The sequence below is a fragment of the Anoplophora glabripennis genome, unplaced genomic scaffold (genome assembly GCF_000390285.2).
Source record: "Anoplophora glabripennis isolate ALB-LARVAE unplaced genomic scaffold, Agla_2.0 scaffold830, whole genome shotgun sequence".
Classification (NCBI taxonomy): domain Eukaryota; kingdom Metazoa; phylum Arthropoda; class Insecta; order Coleoptera; family Cerambycidae; genus Anoplophora; species Anoplophora glabripennis.
Genome location: NW_019417085.1, coordinates 93,296 through 116,755, shown reverse-complemented (window position 1 = coordinate 116,755; position 23,460 = coordinate 93,296). Strand labels below are relative to the sequence as shown.

The 23,460-nt window shown below is 31.5% G+C and overlaps 1 long non-coding RNA gene across 1 annotated transcript in view; it reads left to right on the top strand.

Annotated features, from left to right (window-relative positions):
- The window catches only part of LOC108912067, a 52,128-nt gene extending 29,301 nt beyond the window's left edge, over window positions 1–22,827 (top strand). Inside the window, exons 2-3 of the long non-coding RNA XR_001964524.1 lie at window positions 9,551–9,667; window positions 22,603–22,827. This is a non-coding gene — a long non-coding RNA (uncharacterized LOC108912067). The remainder of the gene's footprint in view (window positions 1–9,550; window positions 9,668–22,602) is intronic.
- Window positions 22,828–23,460: the final 633 nt, after the last annotated feature.

Below are 23,460 nucleotides of genomic sequence, written 5' to 3'. Positions count from 1 at the left end.
ACAAATAAATTTTATTAATTAATAATAATTATTAATAATATCAATAATAATATTAACAATATTAATAATATTAATTTTAATTAATAATAACAACAGCGGCAAAAGCAGTTGATTTTAAATAATGTTTAATATATCTACAAGGTGTCACCTAACGAATGTTAGGTACATACTTCAAGGTTTTAATCTAGAACACACAATGTTGAGTATGAAGTGTCTTCTTTTTGCATGTAACTGTCCTAAAAAAAAATGTACACCTAAAAGTGGATGTATCGTGTTCAGAGTTTAAGCAATTTTTTACATTGCTCAGATTCATATTATCCTGACCATTTTCTTCACTGTATGCAAAAATATCTTAATTGTAGTTTTAATTTAGTGTTTTAAATACTATGGCCTGAAAGTAAATCATCCGCATTTTTTTTGGCGATGTTAGAGCACTAAGCAGTAAATTGCATAAAATGCATGTAGAATATTTTCTCGGACGATGACAGGAAGGCGATGATCAGAATCATGTAGTGGCCTGGACAAAGTCAATTGAACATAAATCACCATTGTGGATGCGGCATATTTTTATAATTTAAGCAAAGGTGCTGTCAGTCCTGCATAATATATTTTAATTGTAAAAATAATATCGATGTATTAAATTAATGGTTCGGTTATTATTATGAGCGCGGATGTGAAACTTATTACATCGAAAGAAAAAAAATACTTGAATACTTAGTGGGGATTGGTTGAATTTATCCTGGAATTTAATAAATGCCAATAGTGATCATACTTTTTAACATGGCGACAGCTGGCAAAAATTTGGCACCGGCGACGCCTCTTTCAATTTAAATTTAAAGGGACGAGGTCATAGAAGCGACAACTAAAAATCCAATGAAATTCGCTGTTTATTTTTTCTATATTTCTACTCTTTGATTTGTGTAACGACACAGCGTTCTTGAAATCGTTCTGTACAGGGTGTCCCAGTGTCAGCGTACAAAAATTTACCAGGGGGTAGATCAGGCCAAAATAAGATTAAAATTCTTATAAAATATTTTTCTGCCATGCACTCTCACGGAGTTACAGGGTGTTGTTTAGAAAAAAATAACAACTTTCCGCAATAACTCAAAAACCCTTTCAGGGATTTCAGTAATTATTGGGCATCTTTCTTGGATCATTTTAGACCAAAAAGTCTTAGTGCATAGGTTTAAAGCAAGTGGTTTCTGAGAAAATACTGCTATTAGAAATTGAATAATTTTTGTCATACATTTTTTGTAAATTCGTTAAAGCATTTGTTTTTCAAATAAAAAAGATATCTTCTATTTCATTTGAAATAAATGTGTCATTTCTGAGTTACTATTTTTTTAAATTTAATATAAGTTTCTGACGAGGTGATTTTTAAAATAAGTGTTTTTGATACTATTCGATTTTCAAAAAAAAAAGAATGTAAGAATACCCATTTTTTGTTCAAAATTCTTTTTTGAATACATTATTTTTGTTTTCGGGCTAGGCTCTGTAGGGCGGACCCGCTATCAGAATCCCTAGGTCCGCCTTGATGTTGATATGGCCCTCTGGAGATGACTCTGCAAAAGCTAAGCTAAGCAAAAGCTCAATCGCGGAGAAGCTTTTGCAGAAAGACTGAGAATAGAACACAGATAGCACCGAAGAACATCTCACCTTAGAACCAACAATAAGAACCGATATTAACATTAGGACGAGCTTCGGGGTTCTGATAGTGGATTCATGCCCATATGGTCCAGTCCGAGAACAACAAAGTAATACCAGGTACATAGGCCACTATATAACAATTGGAAATCATCGTACTATAAATATTAATAATAAATTAATCAATATAAAAAAAAATCATTGCCGTATATATATTTAGTTTTTTTTTGGAATTTTGCGTCTAGAAAATCAAAAATTTATACAGAAACGATTTTTTTTTACTTTTGATGATAAAGTACTGTACATAATTTTTGTCAAACGAATAAATTTGGAATTATTTTCGATCTGTTCAGTTCTGTAGTAGGTAAGCTAATTTTTAATTAAAAAACAAATAGTAAAATGAAAGATAACTTTTTTCTTTCAAATACATTTACGAATCAAATGCATTCAACAATTTTCCAAAATAACTCAAAAGTGTAGAAATTCCAGGGTATTAAATTACAGAGTTTACCAGTATCGCTCGAGTTAAATTTTCTATACCAGCGTATTTTGTGATTTTTACACCAATTTCTTTTAACAAAATATTGGCTACAAAACTCCTTAAAGTTAAAAAAATACATTTTAAATTTTTTTTTTTTAGTTATTATCTTTTATTATTTTATTTATGTGTCCCGGTGTGAGCATACAAAAAATTACCAAATTGTAAATCCTGCTGAAATAGAATTAAAATTTCTATAAATTACGTGTTGAATTAAAAAAGTAATAATTCGAATCACAAATCCAAAGGTCACGCTGGGAGACCTCCTCCACGAGAAATGTGTGGAGATCGATAGAAATTATCGAAAACGACCCAACAACGAGCACTAGGTACAATGTATCTTTCAGCGTGACCTCCTCGTTGTTCCTTTAAATACCCTGTGTCGCGGAGTCTTATAACTAAATTTACAAACGGATGATTTCGTAAAGGAAACCTTTCCGCGTACAAGCGGCATGCTGAGGCTGCATTTTACTCCCCGTAAGTTAATATTATATCCATTAATTCATTGTTTTCATAAACATGTGCCATTTTTATTGCACAAAACCCCGACAAATCAAAAATAATATCACGCACTACTGTACGAATTATTTAGCACTGTCAAATTGAAAAGCGTACTCAAAACCGTGCAACTACAAAAAAAACATACCCAGTATCTGTAGTAAACGAACAATTTATGTTTTTACAACGGAGTGGTCGAAAATGACAATAAATCAGGTTTGTAAGTTTTTAAATTTCAATTTTTTTAAATAATTGTTAATAATTAGCAATTTTTATATAAACGAATTTTGGTAAATCGACTTTTTTATGAGTTCTACCAGCTGTTAAAATAAATGACTAAACTTTCAGAACACCCTGTATATAAATTAATAATCTGATGTCATAGACGTCAATAAAATTCTTGAGCTAATGAAATTCTATACTAATTTGTTTTTTGGCACAATTTTTGATGTTTTAATGAAAGAACATTTTAAAAACATTACGATTATAATTTTAAATATTTCAGAAGCGAACCATACCGCCAACAACGTAATCATCAATGAGAGCTTATAGATACCTACCTTCTTTTTTTTTTCGTAACATTAACATCCTGATAGATACGTTGTCATCTTTTCATCAATCAGCCGTTAAAGTATTATATACTAACTATCCAACTTTTTTATGGTAAATATGACTAGAGAGAGTTTATACGCTACATCACTACCACAGATAGGTATGTAAATAATATTGAGAATTTTTTTTTTTTGTACAAGATCAGTGTTTTCCTCCCACATTTCTTTTTGATGAAAAAAGGAAAATATATGAAGTTACTATTTGATTAAGGTTAGTTTAAAAAATATTACTTGTGGTCGAGCGCTAGTATTTAAAACTATACAGGGTGTGCCATTTAACACTCCCGCTGCCAATATATCCGAAGTGAAGAAATTTATTTTAGTTCTTGAAATTGAGGTTGTTAGGTCCCTCGAATAGCTTCAAATTGTAGTTAGAACTGTTCGTTCAAATCTTTCTGTATAGATGGCGTGGCAATACTAAAAAATTTTTTGATCCCTGGAACGTTGAAATGCATTCCATCTGAAAGATTGTTAAATTTTTAATAAATTTTGTAATATAAAGTTTTGCCTTATATTTACTTGCTTTCGAGATATGTCGACTTGAATATGCAATGTGTGATATAACAGGAAAATCTATTATTTTATCTAAATCACATCAAGACAAAATATTCTTTTAAAATATTGTTATAATGACTTTATTCACACCACATACTAACTAACAAACAATAAAATAAAAAAAAACAAATGATCAACTACAGAAAAGAAATTGTACAATGGTAATAGTCTAAGAGAGTGGTGTCAAAATCCCCCGTGATCGAATTAATGGCCAATTTTGTTGGCTATTCGAGGGATCTAACAACCCCAATTTCCAGAAGTAAAATAAATTTCTTCATTTCGGAGATATTAGTAGCGGGAGTGATAAATGGCACACCCTGTATATTTTTCGATGTAAATAACTGAAATTTATTCCGACAGATTTTGAGATATTGAGTTACACTTTCATATCAAAGTAAGTACCTATGCCTTAATTAAAGGAAAATACTTTTTGTTTTTGTTTATAAAAATTAATATGCGAGTGGAGGGGACATTTAATCGTCGCAACTGAATACACAGGGTGTTTCATGATTAGCTGTAAATATTATATTGGTCAACCATATACTTAAAGTTACTAAAGGGCTACCTAGGCAGATAATGACCACTTAAAAAATTTCCTGATCAAAATTTGTGGATATACATATACGCTAATCCATGAATTTTCTTTAAAACTTATTTAGAAGACAACTTCCAAGGAGTTCATGGGAACTAAGTATTTTTTTTAATTTGTGTGTACATTACTGTAATAAAATTATAGAAAAAATATCATCGAGAAATTTGAATTCTAACTTCAGGACTTTGTTGATGTTTACTGATACCTGGTACAAGCAAAAAATAAATTAAATAAATTCCAAATAGTTTAAAAACTAGAAGGTATCCGTGTTGGTACACTAAACAAATAATTGCAGCTATTACAGATAAGAAATAGCTTTGAAAAATGCTATTTATTTTAGTACTGTTTACTGTTGTAGGGAGCTCTATCTGGGTGGCTGTTTCAGGAAGGCACACTATTATATTTTTCTCTAAAACTTTATTTTTCCATAAAGGCATAAATCTTAGCAACGCTCCTTTTTCGTACATATACAAAATACATAACCTCCCTTTTCCTAACTAACCATAAGCCTAAGATAAGAAGAAAGAACTAAGAACACTGAACACTTTACTCCAGATCTCCTCTTCTTCTTCTTATTCGAATAAGTAAATCGCGCGGGACTTTTTAAATATTTGAAACGGGTTACTACACTGTACATCCGATCTAAAATTTTCTGATAATCTAGATGTCTCACCATATTTTTGTAATATATCTTTTAAGTGCGTTAGCGAGAGGGACGTTATTTGGGCCTCTAAGAAACTTAGAGATAAAATGTTGATCGGATCTCGAGTTTCCTGATCAAAGACTGCATACGAGTTCAGATGTATTTAAACTGTCTCTTTAAAAAAATATATTTCCAGAGATATGGAAGACATGCCAAGTATGCCCCATACTCAAAAAGGTGATCCAGAACTATAGGGCTATATCATTGTTGTGTAATTTTTCAAAATTATTAGAGATAACCTTGTACAATCACATTTACAATATTTTAAACGTATGTGTCACCTGACCAACATGGCTTTATGGAAAAAAGATCTTGTTGACATGATAAATTTAGCTTGTTTAACACAATATTTATGTGAATCTATTCATAGACAACACTGTGGATGTTATTTACTTTGACTTCAAAAAGGCATTTGATTAGATTTATTATTATGTTTTACTTTCTAAACTTGATCGTATGGGTTTTTCACAATGTTTATTAAACTTTTTTGAGTCATTTTTATATGGCATACAACAATTTATTGAGTATGATGGTTTTAGATGTTATATTTACAAACTAAATATAGGAGTTCCGCAGGGGTCCATCTTGGGACCTCTCTTATTTTAGATTTTTATTAATGATTTAGCCAATTCAATTAAATGCCCCAAACATTTTTTCGTCGATAATCTTATTTTGCAGTAAAATAAATATATTCATGACTGTTATCATTTACAATCAGTTATCGATCCCATTTTGCATTGGTGTAAAAATATCGCATTTACCTACTCATATCAATGAATCAAAATTTAATATAGTATCCTACATTAGGAAAAAAACAAGTATTCTATATAATTATCGTCTTTAATCTACCTCTACAAATAGTTGTGCATGGTGTGAAGGATTGGTGTGTGGTGTGGTAATAGTTTAAATAACTAGATGAATTTCACAGGGTCTAACGATACTTACAGTGAACGATAATTCAATAAACAAAGAAATCTAAATAAAAAATTTAGATAAATTTGGTACGAATACACTGAAGATGAATTTTTCGAGACAAAACGTCTGAATCTGGTCAGGGCTGAGGCAGTGCAGTATTGGGGGTCATGAAGGCTTGCAAAAAATGTAATAAAATTTCCAGGGTCGTATTAAAAAAAATGAAGTTGATGATGGTCCTGGAGAGACGAAACAGTACATATAAAAATTGATTATGCCATTCGATAGAGGGCAAAAAGTGGTCATAAGAAAGTGTTCTTTTTTCAATATCTCCTCAAACAAGGCTGAAATTAAACAAAAACGGATTTACAAATTTTCGTTTTTTTTTAATGTTTCGAAAACTAATCATGTTAGCCTTGATTTTTTAGAGGCATAATGTTGCCTGATTACGCAACTTTGCTCCTATTTAAGCTACTTCGTACCTTTTTAGGTACGAACGTCTTCTTGTGATACATACATCTCACAGCAACCTTTTAATAAAATCACTGATACATGAAATAGCTAGAGCAATGTTAATGCAATTTGTAGCGAATGTGATATTCATGCTGATAGTCTTCACAAAATTAAACGTTGTGTAGATACAGTTACTTTTTGAAAAATATTTCTAAGAACCTATGTAGGTAAATGTATCTTTTTAACGTAAAATTGATTAAATCTGAAGACATTGACATACTGAACTGACTTCTGGTCTAAGATATAGGAATAAGCATTAGGAATAGACGTAGCTTTCAACACAGCTACACTAGACTTAAATAAAATAAGTAGAATGTGTTATGACACGTGCTTAAATATAGTATGGTGACTTGCGTCCAAGAATGTCTGAAATTAAATCTGTTATTTGCCTTGCTTAGATCAATACATGTTTGCCGAAGAATTAATGAATTATGAATTACATGGGTGAAATTGTTGTAAGAGCTTATTTGTATCGTTGGTATTTATATAATTTATAACGTTATTATACTGGTTGTTTGGATTACCGACCGTCTTAAGAGAGCAGGTAAATATTAAAAGAGTAAATAGTATCAATTACGGATATTGTGTGTAGGCGTTGTCTATTTCTTTATGTATCTTTACTGTAATAAAAATATATGTATAATTCAATGAAAGAATTATGATAGCCATTATTCTAAATCTGTGACACATTGACACTTCACTGTGCATTTCTTCGTAAAGGTATAAAGATTCAATTCAATTTTTTTTCTAAATTATCTTCAAATTAAGGCACCTACATACTTACATTTTCATAATAGCTAGATTTGAGGTTAGATAGAAACAATTTAGAGGAAAATTCTATCAAAAAAAAACAATAGTGCAAGTTTCTATGGCACCTTCTTGAAATCTCAATAGATATTGACTGATTTACATAACCTCGAATATACTTTTTGAAAATAATATTTTGCCATAACTTTTTCTAATTGAACGATTTTTTTCAAATTTCGTATTCTTATTCTTGATCCCAAATACATTTAGATACAAAAAGAAACATAGCAGTAAAGAACATAAATAGACTTTATTCACTACGCAATTGATCATAACTTTTTTTAAATTTCTTAAAAAATACTACGTAGAATTTTAGAGGAGAGTCTTGTTTAATTGTGACAAATTGAATCGTTACCGAAAAAATTCCAGTAATTCAAGCTACACTTTTAGTAATATAATATGGGATTAGAATAATACCTACTGTTTAAATTAGTGTCCAAATGCCCTTAGTCCTGAAAACAGGAAATTTAGCCACAAATAATATTTAATGTATCATACTAATAATAATAATGTACTAAACAAACAAGAATATATAAAAAATTTAAAAGTTTTAAATAAGTCTAACAAACATACGAGTATTTATCACATAAAATATGTTTTGAAAAAAAAAAGAAAAAAAAACGAAATTTCGGTACTATTTTATCAACTTGTAGATAGATATTTATATTCTATATTAATTGTATACGCATTCTGAAATGTTGGAGTGGTGATTGCGGAGTCAGTCCAGAATTATCGCCCGGTCACAGAAGCGCAACTGGAGATTATTTCGATTAGTTCTAACAACACAATTGATGGACAGATGGACGATTTTGTAACCAACAGAGTTATCAATAGTATAGTTACATCGGTAGGCATGAGAAAAATAACCTGTCATTATCCGGTTATTATTTTTATTATTATTAACCTAACAAACTGATTCACTTAGCCATAACCGAAAGTCGGTTGATTTTCAAATTGTGTTATTGCTCATACTCATTTATATTAAAATAAACATTACATTCAATATCATGATTTTGGTGCACGAAACAGCGTACGTTAAAATTTAATGCTTTTATTGTCCTATTCTAACAGTTTCTTTCGATTTTACTTGATTAACAAAAATTGATCAATTAAAATCTAATTGTGAGAACGCACATATAAAACCATCCCTTCTGTTGATCTAGTAAAGCTGATTAAAGGAAGTATTCTTACGAATCGATTTTAGTTGATCAATTGAAATTGACTAATAAAAAATGAATAAAAATGATCATATAATAATAATAATATCTCTACTCCTCATTCTAATTACGATAATTAGCCCATAAGTCGGAGACTTGTGCGGGAGAGGAGGCGGCCATATTATTATTAGGCAGGCCGCATTTGCGCCCAGGAACGACTTATGTTGGAAGGCCCTAACCACCATTCAGTGCATGAATGAGGGAAACCTGGAAAACCTCATTAATTAGGGGGGTGGTCAAATGCCAACCGGTGTCAATCTCTCACATTGACCGGCCAACATTCTGCCACCCTACCATACCTGCACAGAGGGTGCCAATTCTCCGTACAAGCATAACTAATCTACGGTCTACCGGCCGCGGGAATCGAACCGGGGCAGAAATTTGCACACGATTAAAGGACTGACGCCTTAAACCGTGCGGCTATCGACCGATAAGAACCTTTGCTTCTACTTAGTTGATAAACTTTTTAGTAGATCAACAAGTTTGATCTATTCAAATTTTATCGTTCAAGTCGTTGAGTCATCATTGAATCACTAACTAGTTGCAACGTAGGTACTTGAAGCGTATGAACCCATATTGGCCACCCACTTCAACTTTCGCCACTTTTTTTGTGTTTTTGTTCATGCTCGATACATTTTTTTGTGAAACAGCTTTTATCGAAATGCGTAAACAATAAGTTACCCAATCACGGTAATCTTTTACTGATCAACAAAAGTTGCTGAACTAAAATCGGTTCGTGAAAACATCGTTTGATTCATAAATGATAAATTTAATGCATTGTATTGAATTTTGTATTTTAAATGTCTACAGCTAAATCAAGTCCGTGGTCAGAATTTTCAGGGCAGGCTCATTATTATCATAAACAATTTCGTTATTTCTGCGGTCTGTTCTGCCCGTTCTGCCTGCGTCCTTGAATAAAATATAATCATAATAAATTACAAATACATGATTTTCTTTCAGAAATAAAAAATGCCGCAAGCAACGGAGGGAATGAGTCTGATGACAACTTATATAATTCTCATCACTCTTTTAATAGCGCTTTGGGTTCTATATTCTGGAATTTTATAGACTAAATATGTAAGTAGAATACAAATAAATACTAAAATACTAATTTATAGGACGTTATTAGTCAGTTCATCAATTTATTAATTAGATTTTTTCAAGGACATTTAATTCTTTTATTGTTATTAATTACCTACAAGGTGCGTTCCAAAGGAAACAGAACTTTTCAGAAATAGGTATTTCTAATGAGGCCCTCTATTGGTCATCCGTCAGAAAGGTAGGTCCTCCACTGATGTACTTTCAAAAATTCATGACGTTTGGATGAATAGAAGCGAAGTTATTGCGTTTGAAGTACAAAACAGTATGTTTGTGTTTTCGGTACAAAAATGAGCGTCAAACAAAGAGTTATATTAAGTTTGGTTTTAAACTTGATAACAGTTTTACCGAAATGTTTCAATAATTGATGAACCAAGTTTATTGTGATGATTGTTTATCCCGTGAGTTTATCATGAGTGTTATACGCGGTTTAAAAACAATCGTGACAATGACATAATTGTTGTTGGCAACATGTTTGCCAACCGAAATCAGTGATCACTGCAGATTCCATCAAAACTATGCCTGAAGACATCAAAGATCAACCAAAATCTTCATTGAAATTCATGTAATTGAATCATTTCAAAAACATTAATTTATCGCATTTTGGCCGAACATTTGGCCTACCAAAAAGTTTGTGTACGGTTTGTTCCGCAAAAGTTGACTGACGACCAAAAATTGCTCAGAATTCAACATTCGAAGGAAATTATCAATGAGGCCAAAAAGGATAAAAACTTCCTTTACAACATTGTGACTGGTGACGAAACGTGGTGTATTCAATATGATCCAGAAACCACGCACTAAAGTACCGAGTGGAAAGCGCCAGACGAGCCAAAATATGTCAAAAAAGACGATGAATTATAACAATCAGATATTAATTAACGGCCAAATGATAGTGAATGCTTATGCGTCGTATTTTCAATCTTTCTATATAATGTCTCAAACTCACAATATACAAGTTAATGTGCCTAACATTAAGTCGAACAACATGCTTATCATGGAAAGCATTACAGAGGATGATGTCAAACGAAGTTGCGCAAACTGAAGCCAAAAATGTCCATGGGACCGGATGAAATCCCTGCGTTTGTGGTAAAGGACTATGATAGCACCTTTATTCATCCTCTCACTATCATATTCACACATCACATTTCATCACATTTAATATTGAAATCCAGGAAGTTTCCTAATATATGGAAAGTTTCACGTTTATGCCCTATTCTTAAGAACGGTGACAGGAGTGATATAACTAATTATCGACCCATTGCGCTAATCTGTGGTTTCTGTAAGGTCTTTGAGAATATCTTGTATCATTATGTCTATAACCATGTCAAAAATATTGTAACCATAAATCAACATGGTTTTATGAACGGGAGATTTACTACAATGAATCTCGTGTGTGTTTCTCAATATGTCGCGGATGTTCTGGATAATCGGAGGCAGGTTGATATTATATTTACAGATTTCTCGAAGGCCTTCGATAAAATGGATCACAAAATTTTGATTGAAAGACTGGGTGGTTACGGATTGTCTGAGAATTTAGTTGATTTGTTTGTGTCATATCTGGCTGATAGAACGCAATATGTACAATAAAGGGGGTTCAAATCACAAGTAATAAGAGTACTGTTAGGAGTACCTCAGGGTTTAGTTCTGGGACCTCTACTGTTCAACATCTTTTTGGATGACATCAAAGATTTAGCGACTGTATTTGATTATAAGCTTTCGTTTGTTGAACATGTTGATAGGATTTTGCAGATCTCATACAAAAATTTTGGGTTCGTTATTCAAAATGGTAGAGATTTCTTGGATCGTAGTACATTATTTATTTTATATAACTCGTTTGTGAGGTCTAGTTTGGAATATGGATCTATTGTGTGGAACCCGCTATATACAGTTCACATAAATAATTTGGAGAACATACAAAGGAAGTTTTTAAAGTACTTATTTTATAAAGAAAATTCGTATTACCTTCCCATTAACTTTTCTCAGAACCTTCTGTTAAATCACTTTGGCGTGAATTCTTTACGGTTTAGAAGATCAATGCACTCGATCATTTTGTTGCATAAGATAATCCAAAACATCTTTGACTGTCCTCAGATATTAAGTTTACTTAACTTTAATGTGCCTAGGTTAATTTCGCATTCTCCTGCAACCTTCTGTTTGCCTATCCCTTGCACAAATCTACTAAAAGCTTCTCCATTGTTTCAGGCATGTTCAAACTATACAAAAATTGCACATCTTGTAGTGGTTTTTAATTGTACCATAAATGAAATTAAAGAAAACCCTATACATATTTTGAGCATGACCTAAATTAACCGAATATAAATGTGTTAGGTTGTTTGTATATTACTTATACTGCGTATTTTTCTGTATTCTCCATGTTATTTGTCACAGGTATGTCTTATATTTACTTATTATATAGATTTAATCTCTTTTTTTCCCTGTATTTCTCTATATTGCAATTATTCTTTGTACTCCCATTCCGTAACTAGAATTTTGTTTCTGTGGAATGGTGTATCCAAAACAAATAAATAAATAAATAAAAAAGATTAGAGATTAAAGATGTCAAAAGTGAAGACAATGTTGATTTACTTTTACGATTCCAAGGACATTGTCCATAAAGGGTTCGTTCCACCGAGACAAATCGTTAATGCACAATTCTTTCTTGGCATTTTTTAACTCTGAACTCTGATTTGACGCCGTGATACTTTTACCTTTTTGGAAAAATGTATTTGTCGATGTAAGGAAAACGTTTTGTGGATATACTAGTCAATTCAAAAGACTTCGACATCCTGAAGGACATCCGGACGATGATCTAAAACACTCATTCGACGTGTTTTTAAACCGTGCAAATCGCTGTATTGAGTCGAAAGGGGGCTATTTTGAATGAAATAAATTAATTTTCCAAAAAACTTTTTGTTGTTTTAAAAAATCCTGTTTACTTTGGAACGCAGCTTGTATGATAATATAATTTTGTACAATTCACACAGAGTAATGATTTGTCTTCCGGACTGTTTTTTAACACCGAACAATTATTAAAATGTAGGTATTTTTAAGAATAAGTAATCGGCAAAAAAATGGAAATCCCATAGTATTAACATTCTCTATAATTCTAAAGCTACATGTAGATTGACGCATTGCAACATTAATATAATAATTTTTTGAAACAATGTTGGGACACACCTGACTGTATCGTAACCTAGGCGAATGTCGGCCTATAGACGCCCATCTCTCAATGAATGATTTGCATAATGAAATTAAATATGTTCATCTACACATCACTGTTCAATCACAGTGTGACATTACCGATCTGCAACAGCTCTTGGATATTGCTCTAATTTTTTCACAAATTTGTATGCAAGATTTGTCCTTATAATCTTACTCCGAGTCCACACCGACGCCAACGCAAACATTGTTAGCTAACTGCATTCACTTGGTAATGTTTACTAGTCAAATGTGGCGAACATTGTTTTTGAACATATTGATCATATCAGCAATATTAGCTAGAACCTCTTCCAGAAAAAAATATTACGTGTCCCGGTTATGTGTGATATCTTGAAGAACGAGAGGAAATACGGCCGTCAGTCGGTTGACGTTCGGTTCGAGCACGGTGTGGTAATGTGTGTCCTAACCTTAATGCAGATATGTAGTTTGCGCGTTAAATTTAAAGGTCTCATTCACTAGCGAGCCCAATCGGATAACATGGTTGTTCTTGTAAAATGTGCATTGGTATCTGTCTTGTGCCAACACGAACGAAACTTGCTTGGTCGGATTTCACTTAACATTGAAATCCTTTTATTTATTAAATACGAGTACATATTTGAGAACTGTCGAAAGAAAAACAGAATTGATTTCATTACTGACTTAATTAATATTAATATAGAGAGTGTTTCGCATAAGAACCAATACAGAGCAGCGGCGTGTAGGAGAACCCAAAATACGGTGATTTAACGCAACCGTATCTTTTTACTAAGCTGCACTGCACCCCTGAGAAGTCATAGACCTTGAAATTGGGGTTTCAAATTTCGAAAAAAATCAATATCTCAGTTTGAACTTAGAAAAACCAAATTTGATACACGGTGTGAGTTTACCAAAAGCATTAATCGACCGTAAGTAGAGTTCAATTGAAGCATTTTAAAGGGTTGATAAGGGATGATGCAATGTGACAGTTTTTTAACCCATTGGCGGACTTAAAAAATTATTACTTTATTTTATGGGGAATTTAGTTAAAAAATATTTCTTCCTCTTGTCAGTTTTCAAAAAACTTTGTCGTTTTCAACGAATAACTAATAATACGTATTGTAGCTGAATTATTTAAAATCATCGAAAATTCAAAAGTTGGCTATGAATTTAAACGTTAAACTTGAAGTTCAAGTATAACTGAGATATTGAAAGTTGGAGTCCCACTTTCAAGGCCTATAACTTCTCAGGACTGCAGCTTATTATAAAGGTAAGTTGCGTTAAATTACCATATTTTGGGTGCCCTTACAAGCCCCTGCTCTGTGTCGGTTCTTATGCGAAACACCCTGTATACTATAAGGAACACATTACACGGTCGAAATCCCCTGAATATTCCAATAGACTTAAAAAAGGCTTATACAACTGTAACTAACATGTAAAAGACAATATGTAAGACTGTCATTAGTCATTTTTGTAATAGGTTTGTAAATATTTTTCTTCAATTTTTAACAAACAAAACATACATTAAAGAATAGTTACCTCAATGTTTTTTTATGTCCGATATATAATTTCACAAGTTTCATGGATAATATCTGCTAACTGAGGCAAAACTATTGTTGAAAAATTTAACAATTAAGGGAACGACCAGTTGCCAGGAATCCATTGATAAAGAATTTAATAAATTAGCTATTAGCTTAGGTATTATTCCTAAATATACCAGGTTTATCGCACCCTGCTATAAATGCGTCGTGTAATTATAGAAGCTAGGTGTTCTAAGTTCATGTAAAATCTGAAAATTTATCTTTTTTTTACCACTAGTCATTCAAATCTTCTATTCTTTTACGCTACCTGATTATTATTTTCCATAATTAATGGCATACTTGCAATAAGAATTTAACAACCACACTTAATTTTGGCCGACGATGTTCGCAAGTTATGAGTGAGCGCTCAAAATCAACCAACATTAGGCCAACCATGCTAGTGAATGTCTTTTACTACAAGGCCTTGTGTTATTCTGTAATTTTTAAAGTCTATGTCGGACTATCAAATTTCAATCAAATTTGTTTGCGCAAGACCAAGTCAAAATTAATTTTCATGTCAAATTATTTTTATTGTTTTCTAAACGCATAATTTTTTGGCTTAATATAATTATATAGGATCTTTCACTTTATACAGGGCTGGAAAATCCACATGGTCTATCTGCCTTTTCATGAGAGCGACAAAGTAAAGTAAAGAAATTCGTAGGATAGACAAGGATGGCTATAGTGAAGACGTTTAATAATAATTTGAATAGTCATCGCCCGTTTCGGGTAAGAAGTGGGAGTGACTATTCAGATTATGAAACGTCTTTATTGTAACCATCTTTGTCTATTGCACAAATTTCTACGACTTACTTTATCGCTCTCACGTAACGGCCGATAAACCATGGGGACTTTCCGAACCTGTATATCTATCTATATCAAGCTTTAAAAATACCTAATATACAGATAAGGTCCCGCGCACTTCTAAACATTTTTATTGTTGAATTTTCGAGAAAGAGTAATTCTTGATAAAAACTTTTGCTTATCTTGGGTTGCCATGGGCAGTATTCAAATATGTAATACAGGGCGTCCAAAAAATTTCAAAATGTGAAATTTTCCTTAAGCTAAGTGCCTTTAATTTTTGTTTTCGTTAAAAACTGTATTTAATAAAGTTGTTCGAGAACTCAAGAAATGATTAAATACGGTATTTAGTCAGAAAAGAGGAATAATCACATTTACATTTTTAACTACCTTACTTTAAGCAGGCAGGAATTGGATTTTATTTTAAATTTAATATACATAATATAAAAATAGCTTGGTAGAACAACTTCTGGGCTGGTTGCTACGTCGCGTCGTCGGTCTCGGTTTCTTGACGTTTTGAAAGATGTATCGCTCTCTTATGGAGGCAACAGCTTCCTGAACTTTTTGCTTAAGTAAATCCATGTTATCGTCAAAATCGTTTTTAAGGAATAATCTAATGGGGGACAAGTTGGGTGCCCGTGAAGCCAAAGTATTGATGAACTGAACGTCAAGCCAGTTTATTACTAGAAGTGTGGAATGTGCAGGGCATCCATCTTGTTGAAATATTAGTTTTCTTCTGAACTCTAAATTTTCGCTATCTAGTTCTGCCAAAAAAATTATTGAGAATTTCCAAAATTTTGATTAATATTTTCTTCTAAAAAGTAGGGACCAATTATTTTGTGATACATTGTCACACCAGATATTTACTTTTTTAAATTTTTGACTATTAGTAATGAATATAAAATTTGGATTATCTTTAGCCCGGTATCTACAATTTTGAGACGAAACCACGCCATTAATTATGAATGTTGATTCAACAGTAAATAAAATATTGTGATGAAAGAATCTGTTTTCAATCAGTTTCTCACCCCATTGTAAAAAAAGTTCAAACGATGACCATCATCTCTATTAAGCAATTTATGATTAAACATTGGTTTGAATCGATAGATTTTGCTGTATGTTAACATTTTTTGAATATGAGATCTGCTAATACCTATATATGTTTTCTGATCCTTTCCTGAGTGGCATCTTTGGATTGTCTTGTACAGAGTCCATAACTACAACAGTAGCATCATCGTTATCATTGCATTCTTTTTTTTATCGTTTTAATATTCTTTAAACATCAGTGGTATCGAATTTTATTTTTATAATTAGCTTGCGAACTTCTCTACGAGTTACAGTTACATTTGGATACGTTTCATTAAAAATTTGTATTGCATATCGATATGAAATATTATCGATTCTATAACATTTCACAATATAAATTCTTTGCTCCAGGGTTAGCATTATTAATAAAAATTATTCGGTGGGCAGTTAATAAAAATAAATATGTTGACTTTGACATTGATAAGGAAATATCCATGGTAATTATATGGTATGTAAGATAGTTAAAAACTGCGGCGTCTTTTTATTTGTAAAATGTGAATATTGTTATTTTCTGACTAAACCCCGTATTTAAACATTTTTTGAGTTCTCGAACAACTTTGTAAAATACACTGTTTAACGTAAACAAAAATTAAAAACACTTTGCTTAGGGAAAGCTCCACATTTTAAAATTTTTTGGACGCCCTGCATGTTTTATTACATATTTGATTACTGCCCATGGCTTGCCAAGATAAGTAAAACTTTATATCAAGAATAACTTTTTCTCGAAAAATCAAAAAAAAAATTTAGAAGAGTGCGGTAACCCGGAAACACACTGTATAAAACAAAATAAAAGTGGTTATTATATGCTTTATAAATAATGTTATTATCTTATATGGTTTATAAATAATGCTTATAATTTTCAAACGGTGTTTAATCACTGTTTGTGGATAACCACTAGTGGCACTAGTCACTAGTCTATAACTTCATAGTCTTGGACTTTTTGGTTAAGTTTATATTCCAGCTTTGAAACATTTTTACAGAATAGCATTGCTGGTTGACTGGCAAGTTCGAAAGAGTATATATACCTCGGCGAATGCTGCATTGAGTTATATTCTATACGCAATTTAATGCACGTTATTTTTGTACTCCCTGGCTTGAAATAACTAAAATTTGTTGTCGGTTAAAATTATTTTATGTAGGTACCTACTGAATTTATCTATTTAGAAATATCAATATATGACATCATGGTATAAAACCTTCTTGCTGTAATAATGTCGAATTATCTTGGCATTCTGTTTTTGTTACATATTGTTAATTACATTTTTTGCATCAAATGGAACGCACTGCATTTTGTTCCGTACTGTCTGGCATTAAATTATCTCTGATGTAGATATTTATTTTATTTTATATTTTTATAAGTGATTTTCCTTGATTGTAGATTTAAAATTACCCAATTCAATATACTGGGTGTTTTTCAAGCTCATGTCATTCATTCAGAAGGTTGTTCCTTGAATTACACAGCAACACAAAAAAAAAGTTGTCTGTATTTTTCATGCGACATATGTTATCTGTAGTATTTTTGCCTCCTGATTACGAATCCGCTGTCAGAATTGGGCTATCACATCACAGGAATTTCCTAACCTCAAAAAACAAGTCAAAAATAGCAAACATTCACGAAAAAGTGCTAGGAAAAATAGAATTTTTTTTTCTATACTAAAATGTTCATTTTATGGTTAAGACCCCGCCGAACGTGAATCCGCGGTCAAAATTGACTGTTCTTTTTCTAACCTCAAAAAAACAGGTTAATTATTGTCAGATATCATGAATTTTCAAAAAATAACAGATTCGCGGCAAATTTCGTACAAGGGGATTTTAGGGGTCGCTGATCACGGATCCGAGGTCAATTTTGCAAAATTCAAGATGGCGGATCAAAGATGGTCAAACAAATGTTCAAAAAATAACATTCGTGCCAAATTTGGTGTACGGAGGTTTCGGGGTCGCTGATCACGGATCCGATGTCAACTTTGCAAAATTCAAGATTGCGGATCCAAGGTGGACGACCAAATTTTAAAAAAATAACACATTCGCGTCAAATTTGTTATACGGGGCTTTTCGGGGTCGCTGATTACGAATTCGAGGTCAGAATTGTAAAATTCATTTTATAATATTTTTGTTTACTTTATAACCTGAGTACCAAACCATGTTTTAACTTTCTTAAAGTACAAAGGTAACTGATTAAATTTTTAAAAACGAATTTTGTAAATCTGATCTCGGATTTGTGATCAGTGACCCCGAAAACCCCCGTATACCAAATTTGGAGCGAATCTGTTATTTTTTGAAAATCCGTGATGACCCGTTTTTTTAGGTTAGAAAAAGAACCATCAATTCCGACCGCGGATTCACGTTCGGAGGGGTCTTAACCATATAAATGAACAATTGAATATAGAAAAAAAATTTCTACTTTTCCTAGCACTTTTTCGTGATTTTTTGCTATTTTTGACATGTTTTTTGAGGTTAGGAAATTTCTGTGATGTGATAGCTGATCTGACAAAAAGTCTTAACGTTTTGAGGTCTAAAATTACTAATTTTGAATATGCCATTGCATGGATTCTTAAAGTAAGCAGCTAAATCCTATTAATGATAGTGTTTTGAACTAATATATTTGTGGGAAACAACTACAGAAAAGAAGATTACTGCCTACTAAACAATACACTAGCAATATCTAGACTACCAACGGATGATCTAGGTATACTCCGCGGTAGAAATTATAGAAAGTGAATCTTCGCTAGCTCTTGGACTAGTAAGGAGGATGAGGTGTGCAGGGATCGAAAATCCATAGGCGTGTATACGTAAAAGGCAACAAAATGTAGAAGATATGGAAAAAATATAATAAAACATAAGATCTATTATTTTTAGAGGTTTTATCGAGAAAACTTCAAAAATATTTTAGTAACATTTTGTTTTTAAATTTTAAGTGTTTTCTATAAAACGATGCCCTCTTGGGCACCGATAACCCACCACCACCCAGCTTACGTCGCCGCAAAATATTGTAATGTTTTCTATTAATATATTTATTTAAGTAGGTACTTACATATTTTATAATAATTATCTCACGAATATTATCACTGTCACACTTTCACTTCACTGCCACATAATCACTTCACTATTAATATATTTAAATACTTACATATCACATTATTCACATTATATATTTCACATATCACTGTTGCTATCACTATCACTAGAACCAGTCATTATTCATTTGGGTGAAGATGATTCTAGTGATAGTGATAGCAACAGTGATATGTGAAATATATAATGTGAATAATGTGATATGTAAGTATTTAAATATATTAATAGTGAAGTGATTATGTGGCAGTGAAGTGAAAGTGTGACAGTGATAATATTCGTGAGATAATTATTATAAAATATGTAAGTACCTACTTAAATAAATATATTAATAGTAAACATTACAATATTTTGCGGCGGCGTAAGCCGGGTGGTGGTGGGTTATCGATGCCCAAGAGGGCATCGTTTTATAGAAAACACTTAAAATTTAAAAACAAAATGTTACTAAAATATTTTTGAAGTTTTCTCGATAAAACNTCTTTAAATAGTGTTTTCCGCAAAGACAAATAATTTCAAACATTTAATAACTGAATAATCTAAAGTTTATCAAATAATAGGAATGTTATGTCATGCCACCTGAGTATTTTCAAAGACGCCGCAGTAAAACGAATAAACAGGTGCAAGAAACAATCAAACCATCAAGATTTTAGGTACTGAAATCTACGAAAATACTACCTTTTTTATATATAACTCCACATGTAAATATTCTTACATTTACTTCCTTAGTCCTACATATAAAATTGTTTACTTTTATTTATAAGTACGTGAAAATAATTCTTAAAATGTGGGGTTAGGATAAACAGAAAACGCATGTTTTACAAACGCTTTTTTTTGTTATTATTTTATTTGGGTAAATTTAAATGGTAACAATGAATAAATAAAACATCAAGGATTTTATTTTTGTGCTTACTTTTGTTCTACACGTTTTACTTTTCAAGATTTCAGTACCTAAATATGCCAGAAATTTCACCATTTCTCGGCCAGGGATATGGCCACCTTAATCGTGGACATTATTATCGGATTGGTCTCTTACAGATATTTTATAGCATGTTTTTTTTATATTATCAAATAAACTGCAGAAACCATTATAATAAATAATTATATAATGAACTTTTTTTATAAAAAAAAGATTGTCAGTTGTGCCCGGCTTGAGCGAATAGTGGCGATTTTTTGAAATACTAAGTCTTGTTTAATAAATAAACCAGTCATTTAAAAAATGTCCAAAATTACGAACATGCATATGTATATAGTTTTAAAAGCATATAAATTTGTATTCTGTTTTATTGTATTTGAGCCTGCAAAATATTAAATAGGTTATGCAGATACTTACGTTATTTATTTTAATATCTTATATGTATATAATCGGTTATAGTACAGAGCATGCCGTGACAATCTTTTCAATTTGAATGCAACCGCGCCTAATTATGGAACATGCGCAAAACACACGGAGTACGTCTCGCCCCCCCTTTTTGGAAACAAGGTCATCCATTGAAACTATAGGTAATGATCAGTATAGGATAGAAGTATGTGGATATAACCTACAACGTGTGTTATATCTTAATTGTTACTACTATTCAATGCCTACCTATTAATTAGTTTGAAACCGGTCTAGGTCTGATGATCGTCTAAGGAATGATCCCACCTAGATATTGAGGGTATAATTTCATACTGGATGGGACTTTAGTCCGCAAAATACTAGTTTCCCAGAATATTGTTAGTGAAAAACTTTATTTCGTCTAGTTTTAATAACCACGTACAAGTAAGTAAAAAAAAAATGGAATTTAATTACACCAGTACAAGATGGAACGAAAAGTAAGGCTTGTTCTAGCTAAAATAATTTGGAACTGATAAGAATTAATTGAACGTAATGGTCTAATAAATTAAATAAAGGTTGAGCGACAATCTGCATAATTTCATAACCGAAAACATATGTTACTTTATGGTCTCATGTAGTGCCAAAAATAAAAAGCTCTTATTCGTTTAAGCTATTAAAATATTTGCCACCTGTCAACTCTAAATTTTTTCAATTACATAAGGGGCATTACATATAAAAATATAACAAGTATTATGGTATTATCCAAATCAAATTTTTAAATATTGAAAAAAAATCGGAATATTTAGTTAATAATTAAGAAATTCAATAATAACAGGATTAGGTAGTATAAATAGTTTTCAAAATATGGTATTTTTAATAATTAGTCATCGCAATTTGCTTCTATAATAAAATTTGGTTTAACAGGGTACTTATATTCTCTGTAAAAATTAAAAAAAATAAATTCGAAAACAAAATAGAATAAAAAGATCCCACTCTAGAACCTGTCGCTTAAATTTGCAATTTTTCGATGAAAAAAAACACTTCAAAAATAATTTTTTAAAAGTCAAACCATTTCAAAAAACTAAAAATGTATTATTTTTATATGTACTTTTTTATTAAACTACATCTCAAAACGAACAAACTAAAAAAAAGTTTATGATATTTTTAGTTTTTGCCAAGTTACAGTTATTTGAAAATTGTTTACCCAAAATATTCAAATGTTTATAATTTCTTGATGGATTGAAATAAAGATTTGAAAAAATTCATGAAAGCTACTCTGAATACATACTAAACAATACCAAAATATCAGAAAATTAAAAAATTTAAAATAGGTATGTAATGAGGAAGACTTAAGGGGGAAACTTATCTATATTATCAGGTGATAGAACAATTTTTTTTTATTAATATGTTTCATATCGGAGTCTGTTTCTTTAATGAGGAATGGAGTGCTGAAATTAAAAAAAAATTCTATACTGTCAAAAAAGGAGTCATTCAATTTTGATATAATATAGTACGTACGATATTTGTTGAGGTAGAATTAGAATTTACCATATTCCACAGCGGAGGTAGAAAAACACTGGCAGAAAATTTCAAGGCACGCCCCTGCCGCGGTAATCGACACCCGAAGTGCAAAGACATTGGCGGAAAATTTCAAGGTACGGCACCTGCCATAGTAAATTATTACAGTAGTTCCGATAACAGAACTTTATTGGCTTATTCTTTTCTTGAAATTCTATCTCAACAAATATCATACGGACTTATAGGCTACCTAAGCTTTTAATATTCATAACTTAGAACATATACTTATCTAATTTAAATCTGCATTACATCTAGACATTTATTTTTACTGTACTAAATTATTGTAAAAAATATATTTTTTGTTATTTTAGGATCTGGAATTATTAAGTTTACTCTCTTCACCTATTACAATCATCCACTCTAGAAAATATGTTCTATATATTGGATATAAATAAATATAATCACGCATATAAACTGGAACGTGGTACATGTGTCATTGTACTCCATCATAATTATTCTTTGTATTTTTGTAATTGTTAAAGTATTTATTATAATTGATGTTAAAAAAATGTAAATAAAAATAGTTTTTTTAATAATGTATAGTAGACCTTTTTTTTACCTTCATTACTTACATCTATTACACTTTTCAAAATATCTACTCTTTAGCTTATACACTATTGAACAAAAGTAAAGCAACATTTATGTAAAAAGTACATTTTTCACTTTATAAGTTAATAACAAAAAATGAAGAAAATAACGTAATTTCAAGCGCTACATAGTAGGCTGCTGCCATTCAATTATTTGGTTTTGGGGTTGACAGTTCAGTTTTATTGTTATCATTTGTTTCATTTTATTGTCATAATTTATTATTTTCGATATTTGTTCTTCTTTAATGTTGAATCGTTAATCCTCGATATTAACAAAATGCCTAAAGGTATTGCCATCAGTACTGACTATTGTCCAAGTTTCAAGAAAGAGGACATTTAAATAATATACGGAAGTCGGGCAGACCTAGAAAAACATTAGTAAATGACGACAGATTGATTAAACGCATTTGTCGCGCGGATCGATGGAAGTACGGTCCCAGAATTATGGCGGATATTGGAAAAAACATCTGTGAGCGCACAGTTCGTAGAAGGTTAGTCGTGGGGAAGGCCGGCCAAGAAACCTTTAATTTCTGCAAGGAATAGACCTGCCAGGCTAGTGTTTGCCAGAGCTCTATTGACTTG